The sequence below is a fragment of the Paramisgurnus dabryanus genome, chromosome 15, assembly GCF_030506205.2.
Source record: "Paramisgurnus dabryanus chromosome 15, PD_genome_1.1, whole genome shotgun sequence".
NCBI lineage: Eukaryota > Metazoa > Chordata > Actinopteri > Cypriniformes > Cobitidae > Paramisgurnus > Paramisgurnus dabryanus.
Genome location: NC_133351.1, coordinates 17,763,954 through 17,777,904, shown reverse-complemented (window position 1 = coordinate 17,777,904; position 13,951 = coordinate 17,763,954).

The window sequence follows — 13,951 nt, the reverse complement described above, 5'->3', positions numbered from 1 at the left end:
CAACAACAGCACTTCTCTCAATGACATGTTAAAAATAACAAAATGTTAAAGAAATGCCAAAAATAAAGTCTAAAACTCCTCAAGGACAGAATGTGCTCAGTCCACCCGGCATGTGCGCAGCGATCCATTTCATAAGGGCAAAGTAAAATTAAACTGCCAGTTTCAGAAAGATTTTTTTCTTTCAGAGAATCTTGTGAACAATTTCTGATTTCAATTACATGTTTTAATACACCAATTAATTAATCAATAATATTACTGAAGGCGGAAGTAAGGTTGTACAAAATATGACTGGAGGTAAAGAAATGCTGCTTCTAATTTTCTGTAGTACTTTGCTCAAATAAGTTCAGAAATAACCCTAATCTAAACAGCACAATAAATCAAGACACGGCCATTTAAAACCCAGAATTGGAGCACTCCTTACTAATTCGATTTCACAGTATTATCCCTGCTTAGTCACATTAGTTAATTAGAAAGCAAGCTATTTTTTATTTTAAAAAACTGTCTTCATTAAACCTGTTGTTAAAGTTCAATAAGCAGTGTATAGTTGGCAGGATGTATGTTTGTGTATGTGAAAGCTAGCATTGTACCTTCTCCCGCTCTTGTTACCTGTTGGGCCGACACTTGAATAATTAAAATGCTTAGGGTTGAGATAGATTTAAAGGTAACTGTTATGGTATAGCCGTGAATTTGGCAAAGGAGGCATGAAATGAGTTTATCATTTATTTACACTTAAAGGGCCACTGAATGTGCAGCATTATTTGCTGTACTGACATCATTTAAAATGAAACAGGAAGTCTATCAAACTACCAAGTAGACCATCATCCTTTTAAAACAAGCCAATAGCGTTATGTTCATGGCACAGTCGAGCAAAGTCGCATTTGACAACTTTTGAGTGCTGTAGTAAAGTGTAGTAAAATAAAGTCTAACAGAGTCTTTATTTAGAAATAAAATGAACTGTTATTACAGAATAAAACAATAATAATGTGTACATGTAATTTATTTTGCCATATGGCAGTGGTGTTGGTCTTCTCTTTGTTTACTCGTCTGTGCTGATTATAATGTGGAGGCTGTCTAACCATTTGTGATGTTTGATCTCCTCCACAGCGCTTTATAATGCATCATTCTGTGTGGGTAGGATAAAGCTTGTTTTCGGAACAGATTCGCGCATATGATCTGCACTGTGTGTGTGTGCACTGAAGCAGCTCGCATGACACTAATGCGATATCAGACTTCATGCACCGCAATGAAAAGCATTTTCAATGTTTAAATCTATTATTATAGCCTATATAGTGCATTATGTGCCATTCCCAATACAGGAACTAGTAAATATATTAACAAGTGTTTATTTCAGTTATGTGCAATTTCAGGTGCAGGTTCTATGTATGTAGGACGATTTATACGGCATTTATAGAGCATTTGATTGGGCAGGAAGTAAGATGATGTCAGACACCATACTTATACTGTGATACTTCAGAACTGCCTTAATTCTATGTGGCATTGATTCAACAAGGTGCTGAAAGCATTCTTTAGAAATGTTTGATACGATAGCATCTTGCAGATTATGGAAATGTTTGGGATGCACATCCAGGGCACGAAGCTCCCGTTCCACCACATCCCAAAGATGCTCTATTGGGTTGAGATCTGGTGACTGTGGGGGCCATTTTAGTACAGTGAACTCATTTTCATGTTCAAGAAACCAAATTGAAATGATTCAAGCTTTGTGACATGGTGCATTATCCTCCTGGACGTAGCCATCAGAGAATGGGTACATGGTGATCATAAAGGGATGAACATTGTCAGAAACAATGCTCAGGTAGGCTGTGGCATTTAAATGATGCCCACTTGACACTAAGGGGCCGAAAGTATGCCAAGAGAACATCCCCCACACCATTGCACCACCACCACCAGCCTGCACAGTGGTAACAAGGCATGATGGATCCATGTTCTCATTCTGTTTACGCCAAACTCTGACTATACCATCTGAATGTCTCAACAGCAATTGAGACTCATCAGACCAGACAACATTTTTCCAGTCTTCAACTGTCCAATTTTGGTGAGCTCGTGCAAATTGTACGGAGCCTCTTTTTCCTATTTGTAGTGGGGATGAGTGGTACCCGTTGGGGTCTTCTGCTGTTGTAGCCCATCCGCCTGAAGGTTGTGCGTGTTATGGCTTTACAAAAGCTTTGCTGCATACCTCTGTTGTAACGAGTGGTTATTTATGAGTTGCTCTTCTATCAGCTTAAATCAGTCGGCCCATTCTCCTCTGACCTCTAGCATCAACAATGCATTTTCGCCCACAGGACTACTGCATTCTGGATGTTTTCCCTTTTCACACCATTCTTTGTAAACCCTAGAAATGGTTGTGCGTGAAAATCCCAGTAACTGAGCAGATTGTGAAAAACTCAGACCGGCCCGTCTGGCACCAACAACCATGCCACTCTCAAAAAAAAAAAAAACTTTCCCATTCTGACATTCAATTTGGAGATCAGGAGATAGCCTTGACCAGGACCACACCCCTAAATGCATTGAAGCAACTTCCATGTGATTGGCTGATTAGACAATTGCATTAATGAGAAATTGAACAGGTGTTCCTAATAACCCTTAAGGTGAGTGTGTATATATATAAGTCAATAGTTTGTTGTTGTTTTTTTCTATTCTTATAGCATTTTCAAATGTTTTCCAAAAGTTACACATCCGAAACATCTGTCAGTGCTTAGATCCACTTTCTATCAGGCATGTTTACAATATTGTGTATTTTTGTCAGGTTTATTTTCATATTAAGCAACACTATAAAGCTTACACTTGAACCAAATTGTATTTGCGTTAAAAAAATGAATTCCCTAAAAATGTCAAGATTTGTTGATTTTACTTACATGTTCTTAGCTGGAATTCGTTGCAGTAACAGTAACAATATTTCAGTAGCTCAACATATAACAGGTCGACTAACCTTGATCCATTGTTGTCTTTACAGTATGTACTGTATACTTGTATATACTGTATTTATAGGACAAGTACAAATCCATTTATTCTGATGTGTTCCACTATCCAACATTTGCTTCATGGAGGGGTGTTATCTGTAAACACTTTCTAGGGAGAAGGTCAGAACTTCTGTTTCTGTATTTCTGGAAACACTCAACTGAAGCAATTTTCCATTCATTTCAAATGATAGTGAACATCAGAATACCTTTATAAGCTTTCTGGCCATGCCTGAAATAGCACACAAATGTACAATTCTACTGCTCTCACGTTTCACTGCATGAGTGCTGGGAGATTTTGTGCATGTATGAATGTGCGCGGCTTTATGGCCCAATGAGATAAATAAATTATTTGAATCTATTAATATGGTGTAAAAGAACATTACATTCCTGTACAGTATGTTTCACATGAGGTCAGATGCCAACTTCTGTAAAAGTATGATTATTATATTTACTGTAGCATTGCTTTTCTAAGCAAATGTGGCCAGATGTTTAATAGCATAGTTTAAAAAGTATTAACATGCTAATGTTTAATCATTTTTCTTTCATTCTTGATTATATTATGGAAAGAAGCTTATTTGGAACTGATTCATATTTAAATTACAAATAGCCTTGAGGTTTTTATCCCATTGTTTACAAGAAAAGACAGAAGGCTTAGTTAAACTGATAATTGGCCTATTTTCCAAGGAACACCTACCTACTAGAAGTTACTACCATCATAGGATGCCAATAAAGAACAAGAATTTAGGAAAATAAGATTTAGTCTCTCTAATGTAAGTCATCTGTGCTATCAAGACTATCAAAATATACTGCATTTGGGGAGAAACGGAAATACTGTGGACACCTTAGCTCCTCTTTCCTAATGGCTGGTCTTGATAGATGGTTTGTATAATATTTGAAGAGGGGCTAAGAAGGCTGAGAGAAGACATACTTTGAAAGATGAAATGCCAAGCTATAAAACTTACAATTTTCTATTCAAATAGCATGAGTGTGATCCAGATGTGTGTCTTACAGGTTTCCATGCACCTGTATAGCAAACAATATCTTTATACATCCATGATACAACTCTGGTGTGAAAGAGAGCATGTGGAGGAATAATACTGATTACAAGCAGCTAGTTCAATCTCTCTGGTTTAATCTGTCTCACCTGTCCCTGAGCCAAGACATGATTACTCAGAAAATCTCTGTCCATATATTATCGGCTGTTCATTTTGGAAGTCTGAGTTGCAAAATTTGCAAAGGGTACAATCCTAAAAAGATGCTGAATGGGTTTTTCACAGCGATTTTTCCCAAAGAACCTAACAACATAGCCTACAAGAACCTTACGACATAGGCCTACATTCATTTACAGGGAATTTGTATTCTTCATTAGGGGATTGCTGTGGTCTTTGTCTACACCAGAGGATAATAAATAATGGACAAGAAATAAACAATATTTGGTCATGAGGCCAACAAAAGTATAGTAACAGAGTAACAGTCACACTGACTGAGTTCTGTTACTTTACACGGCACACAATTTCCACACACGTCAGTCATTTCTTACTTTTCGTGGCATCCATTACTGCCATGGAGTTATTATAGCCTCTAGCATATGTAGCATGCTAATTCTCAAAGGGTGAATAAGGGGGTGTGTTTGCAAAGCATTAAACAAAGACGGTTGAGCTCTTTGAAGAAAAGCTAGATGAAACAGCTGACATGCGGAAAAAGACGACAAGACAGTAAAGAGATGTGAGAGTAACAGAAAGGTGAGCGATAGATGAGAAGGTGATGAGAGACGGTAGGTAGGAGACGGTTTTAGAAGAGTTCAACTTGTTTTTCTTCTTTCCCTCGCTTTTCCCCTCCTTTCTATGATATCTGGAGGTATACGTGCCTGGTTGTCTGCTCGGCGGGACATCAAAGGTAGTTGCGATGTCACACTGTTGCTAAGGCACCCTGGTTAGATATCATTTTTTCCCAACGATGCCTGTCAGCACATTGGCCTTTAAAGTCATATTTTGTTTTGAGCGAGAGGAAGGCAACTGAAAATTGAGAGATATAAAGAATTGTAAAGGTATCTTTGGCATTTGGATTGAACTGAGAGATGAGGCTGAGAGTAATGCCGCAGTCAAGATATGGCAGACATTTCGGTTCCCGTCAACACAGTGGCATTACATGTCAGTCATTTCAAAGTGCCAGAAGAGCAACTGGAATGAGCTTATACGGACTGTCGGTCTGAAGTGAGGTAGAAAATCCTGCATAATATTAAAATCAACATGTTACGATGATATAAAACCAAAATGGGTACCACTAAAATATAAATGCGTATGATGTATAAAAGGCAGTAGGTTAGATTTTGTTGACTATAAAACTTTTTTATTTTTGCTTATTTTTGTTGCTCACAGTTACAGCATTTATTATATTCTGAGCTCCGAATTGATTCAGATTATTTCACAAATGCATGAAAATGTAACAATTAACTGAGCAAAATAAATACCCTTTATTTATTTCGCTCAGTTAATTGTTTCTTGCAAAGACAGCAAACAGATTCTCCATGTTGGCAGTAACATTCTGTTGCTCTGTGTCTTTCTTGAGATAAGTCTTAAGTTTAGTTTCCTTGTGAAAAATAAAACGGTTAGACAGGGCTTTTAGTGGTTCAAGCATCTGAGTTTTCAAATAATTGCACCTTTGCTGGGAGCAGTATGCACCTACACACAGTCAGCACCCACAAGAAAAAAAACATGCAGTACTTTGTTCCTCTGTGTCCTCTAAAGAAGAAGGTAATTGCATGTAATTGTAGATTTTGAAGATGGGCTTTGCTTTCTGTGGAAATGAAGCAGCCAATGTCAACTGTTTAGGCCAAACTCAAGATAAAAAGAAATCATTAAGCAATTTGAGGTGTATTGCGACATGCAGGGATTCAACACACACGTATACACACGCACGCAAGACTCTCACCAAAATTAAACTCGCAATGCTGAGGGAGCTAATCAATATTGGGCTAAATGGTGAGCTAGGAATTCATTAACTTAGCCTTGTTCTCATATTACTCACATGAATACAAATTCCCTCCTGGTTGATGTGGTTAATGACTTCAATGAGAACTTGGGAGATGAAGGACAAATTTGTGATTGTTTTGGCCAGAGGAATAGCTCAGAGAATGGAATTAAACTACCAAAATCTCACTCAGTTGAGGTTTCTCATCATAACTTTTTTAAATGTTTTATTTATTTTATTTTCTCAATTGTACATGCAGTACCTAAAAACTTTTATCTTACCAGCATTTCACACTGTTACTACACAGTGTTAAATAAACCTATTTTAATTTTAGGAACTCTGCTTTGTATTGTGCCTAAGAAGATCACTTATGTAAAGAGTATTTGACGACGGGCCCTTGAATTTTCGAAAATAATGCACACCCAGGGCCCTATCTTGCACCCAGCGCAATTGACTTTGTCAGTGACGCATGTATCATTCGTATTTTGCACCGGCGCACAGCGGGTTTTTCCCTCCACAGACGCACGTCGGCAAACTAGGGAATGAACTTGCGCTCCCTGGGCGGTTCAGCGCAAAAAAGGAGAAGTGTTCCGGCGCAAACCATCCCTGATGCTATTTTGCAGTTTCAAAAAACAACTGACTTTAGACTATTTTTTTCTGGTCAGTGGCGCAATTGTTTTTTGAAGCTGCGTTGCGCGTTGTTCATTATGCTATTTTAAGGGTGCATGCTTGAACATAATGTATAGCGTGCACAACGTGCACACACTTTGCTTATCTAATCTACACAGATGCAACAGTTATTTTTGCAAATCATAAATTGTTACAATAAAAAATATTAACACATGACATAAGGAAAAACATTGTGGTGAGCATTGTGGTGATAGTTTTTATTTATTGTGTGTGGCTGCGTTAAAAATATTCTCATGCAAATAACGATTAAAATATTTTCATAAGTTTGTTGTGTGGCTGTATTACGTTTATTTTATGTAAATAATTAAAATGTTTTCATAAGAAACCTTAATGTATGTGAACTTGATTTGTAAGTGTACTTTGGGGTTGGACTGCTTGCGTTTCTTGGCTTTTAGCGGTGAGGGTGGACGCAGCGATGTCCTCTGCTGGCATCAGGTCCTGTGTAGAGGCAGATCCACCTCCTGTTACACGACGTGGCCGATTTATGCAGGCAAGCTTGGGATTCCCCCGTCTCCTGAGTCTGACATCATTGTAGTGCTTGTGGCGCAACGTCCTGGGGATGCCAGCTGATGAGACAATTGTGGCTATTTCCTCCCACGCCTGTTTAACCGATGCTGATTTGGGTGGGTTTCTCCCATCCCTATACAAAACAACTTCTCTGTCTTTGACTGCTCTTACAAGAACGTGGGTCTCCTCGGCTGTGAACCGCTCCTGGCGTGCGCCTGGTAAATCTGTCATAATAATAGCAACCCGCCATAGAACTTGCGCACTTGCGTTTAAAGGGAATGTTGGATGACGTTCTGATTGGTTTATTTGACGTTACGCCCAAACCACACCTATGAATAATGAACCTACTTCAGACCAACCCCTTATTGATTTGCGCCTGGTGCAAGAGTTATTTCTCCCGCCCGGAAAATAGCAAACAGTGCCCAAGATCTGCCCACAAAGTCACCTGCGCTTTGCGCTTCGCACATGCGTTTCAGATCGTTAAAATAGAGCACCCAAGGTGGTAATGCGGCACAACACAAAGCAGAGTAACGTTAAACCACAGGTTTGCATTATTTTATTAGGAACATTTCTCAACCAATCAGAAGCATTCAAACGCCCCGTATAATAATGTATTTTTTTATTATATTATAATGATTTGATTAGAATGGATAAACTTTTTAATTTGTTTAGCTATATTCAAAAATATTTACAATTGACATTGTCAAACACAACAGATAATTCAACAGATAATTCAATTTTGCAAAAGTATGTTTCTTGGCAGTGCTAATGTACTTTATGTTTGTTTAATACTAAAGTAGTTAAAAATATATATCATCTACCAATAGTGACATTGTGGTATTTTCTATCTAGGTGAAGATTATCAATCATATTTTCTGGCAATAGAATTGTTCATTGTGATCATTATTAAAAATAGTGTCTTTTTTATTAAATGTCTGAGTCTAATACCACATTAGAGATATTACAACAAAGACATTTCTTTCTCATTCTTTTCAAAAATTACAATCACTGTCAAACATTGACGCAGTTAGTTTAATCCATATAAAAAAATCACTTTCAATATAACACTCTGCTTGATTTTAAAAACAGATTATTTTGGTGATATCCATGAAACAAGCCTCATCTTGTAAATACTCTGTCATACGCTGAAAGACCCAAAAAATTGAGAAATGCATGAACATCGATCTTGAACCAAGACATCAAGTATCAAGTGTAACGAAGTATTGATCTCCTGGAATTGTCTAAGAACAGGAGGGCGTCAAAACACACGCACAGACCTGATATGTGTACAAATATGGGTATATACCTTTGTCATGTTATTTTTTTAACAATGTATGTCTGATTTATTTTCTAAACACTTTCTTGCATTTTTTTCTCTTTTCTGTTCAGGGCGGTTTAAAGAGGTACTGTAGGCTGTTCCAGTGTTTAGTCATTTTTCTGCCCTCACTGAATGTGTAAATGCTCTGCAAAGCAACACAGTTAATGTCGCTAATGCATAATGCACAGCTAATGTAAGTGAATCAGGGTTTTAAGCTTGTGAGGTTCATCTTCATGCACATGAAACACCCAATAAAAATTAAAAACCCATAGTGTAATAACGAAAATGAACTGTATGTTGATACGTTAAAATCTGGAGGGAATGTCTGACAGCTTGGTTTGGGGATTAAATGACATGTGCTATTAATTTGTTTATGTTTTATAACATGTAAATTGAGAACACCAACAAACTATTCACAGAGCAACTTATGTAAATAACCTATTTCAAATACCGTAAAACTTCAAATAATAGCATAGTCCCAAATAGACGCCTGTCTCTTTTAGACGCCTGGTGTGACGACAGGTTTGGGTAAATAAACGCCTGTCTCAAATAAAGGCCTGGTCTGTTTTTTAGTTTCGGGTTGTATTTAATCTTCTAAAACTCGTCAGATAGTCTGTTTAAGACAGTTCTATGGTGCAGATTGAACACGCTAAAGTTTTTTGCTTACCGGTAGATGTCACGTGACAGACGCAGTCGTTCCGTTACTCATCACTATGACAACACAACAAGCTTCGTCGCCAGGATTGAGATGATAATGACAGTAGCGAAGTGAAAATCGGGAGAGTCGGGACTTTTCCCGGTGGGCCGGTAGTGTTTTGAGGCCGATGATAATAGACGGGCTTTCAGTCTTTTGTCATGCATGCACTCCCGCCACACATTGTATTTCTCGCGCGGAAACACTATTTATCATATTTAATATGCTGCAGCGCCCAAAATGTATCTGGCGGCACTGCTCTCTCTCTCTATCAAGTCCGTCTTCCCTAGAGTTCTAGTCGAGCGAGCCAATACAAAAAAAAAGAGAAAGAGGCTACACAATAGCCAATCAGAAAATAGCACTGTTGTATCAAGATTTCACGCAACAACCAATAAAAAAACATATCCTTGTTTGCTTTATTTATACTGCCAATAATTTAAGACTGTTGTTATTACACAAACTTATTTGTTAAACACATTCAAATTAAAAATAAAACGTAATATGTGGTAACCTCCTGCTGTCATGCTGGAACAATTAAATTAAAAGCCTGTCTCTTATAGACACCTGTCTCTTTTAGACGCCTGGTGTGACGATAGGTTTGGGAAAATAAAACCCCGGGCTATTATTTAAAGTTTTACAGTATTGTCTTATTTAGAATAAGGTCAATAATTAGATTATTGCTGTCCATGTATGTAAAAATGCTGTTATGCAGCTGTTTGCCAGTAACTTACTGTAGATTTAAATGTATGTTATTTACTGGCAACAGTTTGTTTAAATGTAAAATGAACATTAAACATTAACAAGTCTTTGTCTTTACAGAAAAAAACTATAAAATTGTATAGCCTTGTTAAAGACTTGTTAATGTTTAATGCTCAGTGAACTTTAAAAAAACTGTTGTTAGTAATTTACATAGAGTAAATTTAAACTTAAAGGAAGTTACTGGCAAACAGCTGCCAGTAATATTGTAATTTCTACAGATTATGTTTACAGTGTACTAGTTTACGTCAGTTGTTATATGTTGTTATGTTTTTCATAGTTCTCCTTATGAAGTACTTGAGCTAACAACCTTCTGGTTAGCAGCACCAGACACTACATCATGCCACCATCTTGTTTCAAGGGCCTGTGGTGATTTGATCTCAGTTTGGGCATTACTTTCCAATGGACAGAGATATATTTGATATTTTTCTTTTTGCCTTATCGTCTTATTTTATTTTCGGTTTTTCAAGGCTGTATGAGAACGGAAGTGACCTTGTCAACAGTAGCAGACCTCTAAAATGGATTGAGAAGTGAGGTCTCACCAACCAATCTTGTGGTTGTGAAGTGTGTACATGAGGGAGAGAGAAGTGTCATGTTTTTCTGACTGATGTAAGCCCTTTGTGGGTGACCTGGGTGAACAAGTGTGTTTGTGTGAATGTGACCTTGGATGAATCTCTGGACAGTGTACACTCTCTCCTCAGGCTGTTGTATGTTTGTGGTAAGATCTTCTTTTCAGGCAGCAGCTTCTTTCATTTAATCTGTTCCCTAACATATTTTCATGTTAAACTTCTAATGTTCTAAGTACAGTATACGGTTTTCTGTAAAGTCCCTGTTCAGGTTATTAGTGTTGCTTTGGTACACTGTAAAAGCAGCATGAAGTTAAAACAGCTTTGTTTTGTGTGTCAATTCAATCTAATATTTTTAAGTTTTGGCTTTGTGAAAAGTTGACATAACTTAAAAAATTCAATTTGAAATTGTTTAACTTTTTTAAGTTAAAGTAACATAAACATATGTTGATTTGGCCATTTTTACAGTGTATGTACTGTATGCACCCTGTTCAAGTATTTTTCTTCACTATAATGATGATATATGAGAGAGAGAGAGAGAGAGAGATAGAGAGAGAAAGAGAGAGAGAGAGAGAGAGAGAGTCTAAAACAGAAATGTGAAAATTGTCTTGGTGCTATGGCAACATGAGATCAGCAGTTGTGTCCAGGTAATGGGATGTTAACAACACTGCAGCACCTGTCTGACATTTGAATTCTTGCATTTTCTCATTTATAGACTGAGCAGAGTACATAACATCCACTCAGTGCCACATATGCCATATGTATCAGATTTAACACAATATAATACAAACAAATTTCATTTAATTACTCCAATGGCACAGCACAAAATATCTACTAATTAGATAATAATATCCTGTCAAATTGGTGTTTTAAGGGGGTCGCAGACCAGAGACAAAGTGCCGTATCACGTCATGAATTAAAAAAAAAAATAGAACACATTATTTCTTTGAATGTATACACACAGGCTGCATCTGACGGTTGCTGTGCGTTGTGACTCTTTACGCTGCTCAAATCCCTGCCACACCACAGAGCGACACTCACATAGTTTAACAATAAATACACATTATGTTGCCCAAATCGTTAAAAATTAATATGATAATGCATATTTTCGTGCTGTTTAATGTGCATGTCCAGTGTGCGATACCTGCAAGTTGTCCTACACGCGACACTGCATTTTTCTCGGTCGATGTGCGACCCTCTTTAGGGTTATGGTTATGTGGTTGATCCCATTGGAATACACATACATTGTCAGAAAAAAGGTTTAAAACGGACCCTTTTCTGTCTTTTTCTGTTACGGTTCAGTTTTGCACCTTTACAGGTATATTAAAAAATACAATGTTGTACCTTTTTGGGTACATTAGTGTACCTTAAGGACCAATTGATGAAAGTCATGCCCCCTCCACTCACTCGGACAAACAATCAACATTCGGTGACAGGTGCTATGGCAGCTGTTACAGTAGGAGACATTTCACAGGAGGCAATTGATGATTTTTGGAGACAGAAAAACTATATATCATCTCGAAGTCACCAAAAGGCCCTTAACTATGCATTGGAGGGTTATAATAATAATTGTATTGTTAAGAAAGTCGGTGAAAAGCTTCAGCTCCAGGCAAACATTTACAGGTCACAGTGTAAACGTGATAAACTGGATCTTGTTGCCATCGTGATGAAATTAAATATGTACAGGTCTATTCCAAGACAAGCCTGTTTACCATCTTTACCAAGAGTACCTCTCTGTTAGTTTGGTGCTTCAGTATTTACATGAATCATTCAGCACAACATTGCGATTACAAATAACATTTGCCATATCGGTTATTTACGTTAATAAAGCTAAGTGACATGATGTACAACGCAGAAGCTACGTTAACGTTTTCTAATGTAAGGCTAACAATACGTTAGAGATGTTAAAGATAACTGTAAAATATGTTGTTGACTTAGCTTAGAACAGATGTAGACATCCTTGTTTAATTTATCTACATTTAGTTGGTGTTGTTGTCTACGTTACCGCATAACTTAATCGAGAGCAGACATTTATCTCAGTTGAGATGAGGCTTGGGAAAGGATAAAAATTATGGTTAAAAAATACAAAACGTCACCCAGCCTTTTGGGATACATAGTGTAGGAGTTGCGTGTACCCCATGCACACCGTTTGACCATTTTAAGCTTAAAATGACTAGAAAGAACATATAAAAACTAATGAAAACTGACTAACTGCAATGCATTCCAATGGACGTAAAAGCAGAGAATGTCTGAGTGTATTGGGTTAGCTATGCGCACTGTGATTGGCTCATTGCGTTTGGGGGCCTGGTTTAGCCATAGGTCAATTGTGTACCTTTAAAGGTACAGTTGACAGTTTTGTACCCTAACTTATACACAAAAGGTCCTTATAGGGCATAATAATGTACCCCAAAACATACAACTTTCAATGTGTTGTATACCCATGAAGGTCCCACCCCAGCGACAGAAAAGGTACAGAACCTTTCTTTGTTGACAGTGTACTGCTAAAAATTGTAATGCAGTCACTTGTAATGCAGAATTAAACGTGTCTGCAAAATCCTACATTAAATGTCACTTTATATTCAGTGAGTTTCATATCTGTGAAGAAACCATTCATTTTCATCCAAACCCATCTCTCGGCAGTCGATTCTGATGTCGGTAATTATATTTGACTCTACATCCCCTTTAATTGTAGTCAAAATGGAGTCATCGTTACAAGTGCTCTCTGTCCCGCAGTATCCATCCGCCTCCTCTCAGCCGATGCCTGGGTCATTGTGCCGTGGGCCCATGTCAGAACGGTGATTCAGCATTTTTAATATAGCTTTACTGCTAATGCTATTTCCACTCCATTATAAAGCTCTCAGAGGGCCCCTTTCCACCTGTAGTTATAGTAGAGGGTCATTAGAGACCCTCTAAAAGCCGGAGCAGCCCAACCAGGCTTCATTGTTTGAGAGCAGCTGCACGTAGCAGAAGGGCCACTTCACCCCTCTAGTCATCCAGACCAACATTGGTAATGGCCAACATACCCTCTATTGATCCATCTCTATTAGAAACGAACCAGTAGTGTCTCTTTCTCATTCCAGTCCATCTGTTCATAAAGTATTGTTCCTTTAACAGAGCTGTAAACAATGTTTTATTTATATATGTCAAAACATATTTCATGAAGAGGACCGATATTGTGGGATGATGTCATGTTTTCATCCCTCTGCATGTCAATAATTCTCTAGGACTGTGTTGGCAATGTAAATGTTTTGTAATCACATACATTGTGATGCACTGTAAAAGTGTAAGCCAAATCCATAAATGTAACATTAATATTGCGCTTCGTTTTATTCAAACAGGCAGTCTGCATTGGATGTGTGAGACGTGGTGGCACATGTTGTTTAGACTCAGAATAAAGGACAAGTGCCCTGTTGAATGAAAAGGTACAAGTTTCTTTATAGTCACGAAAGCAGCTGTCCAATCAGTGACAACA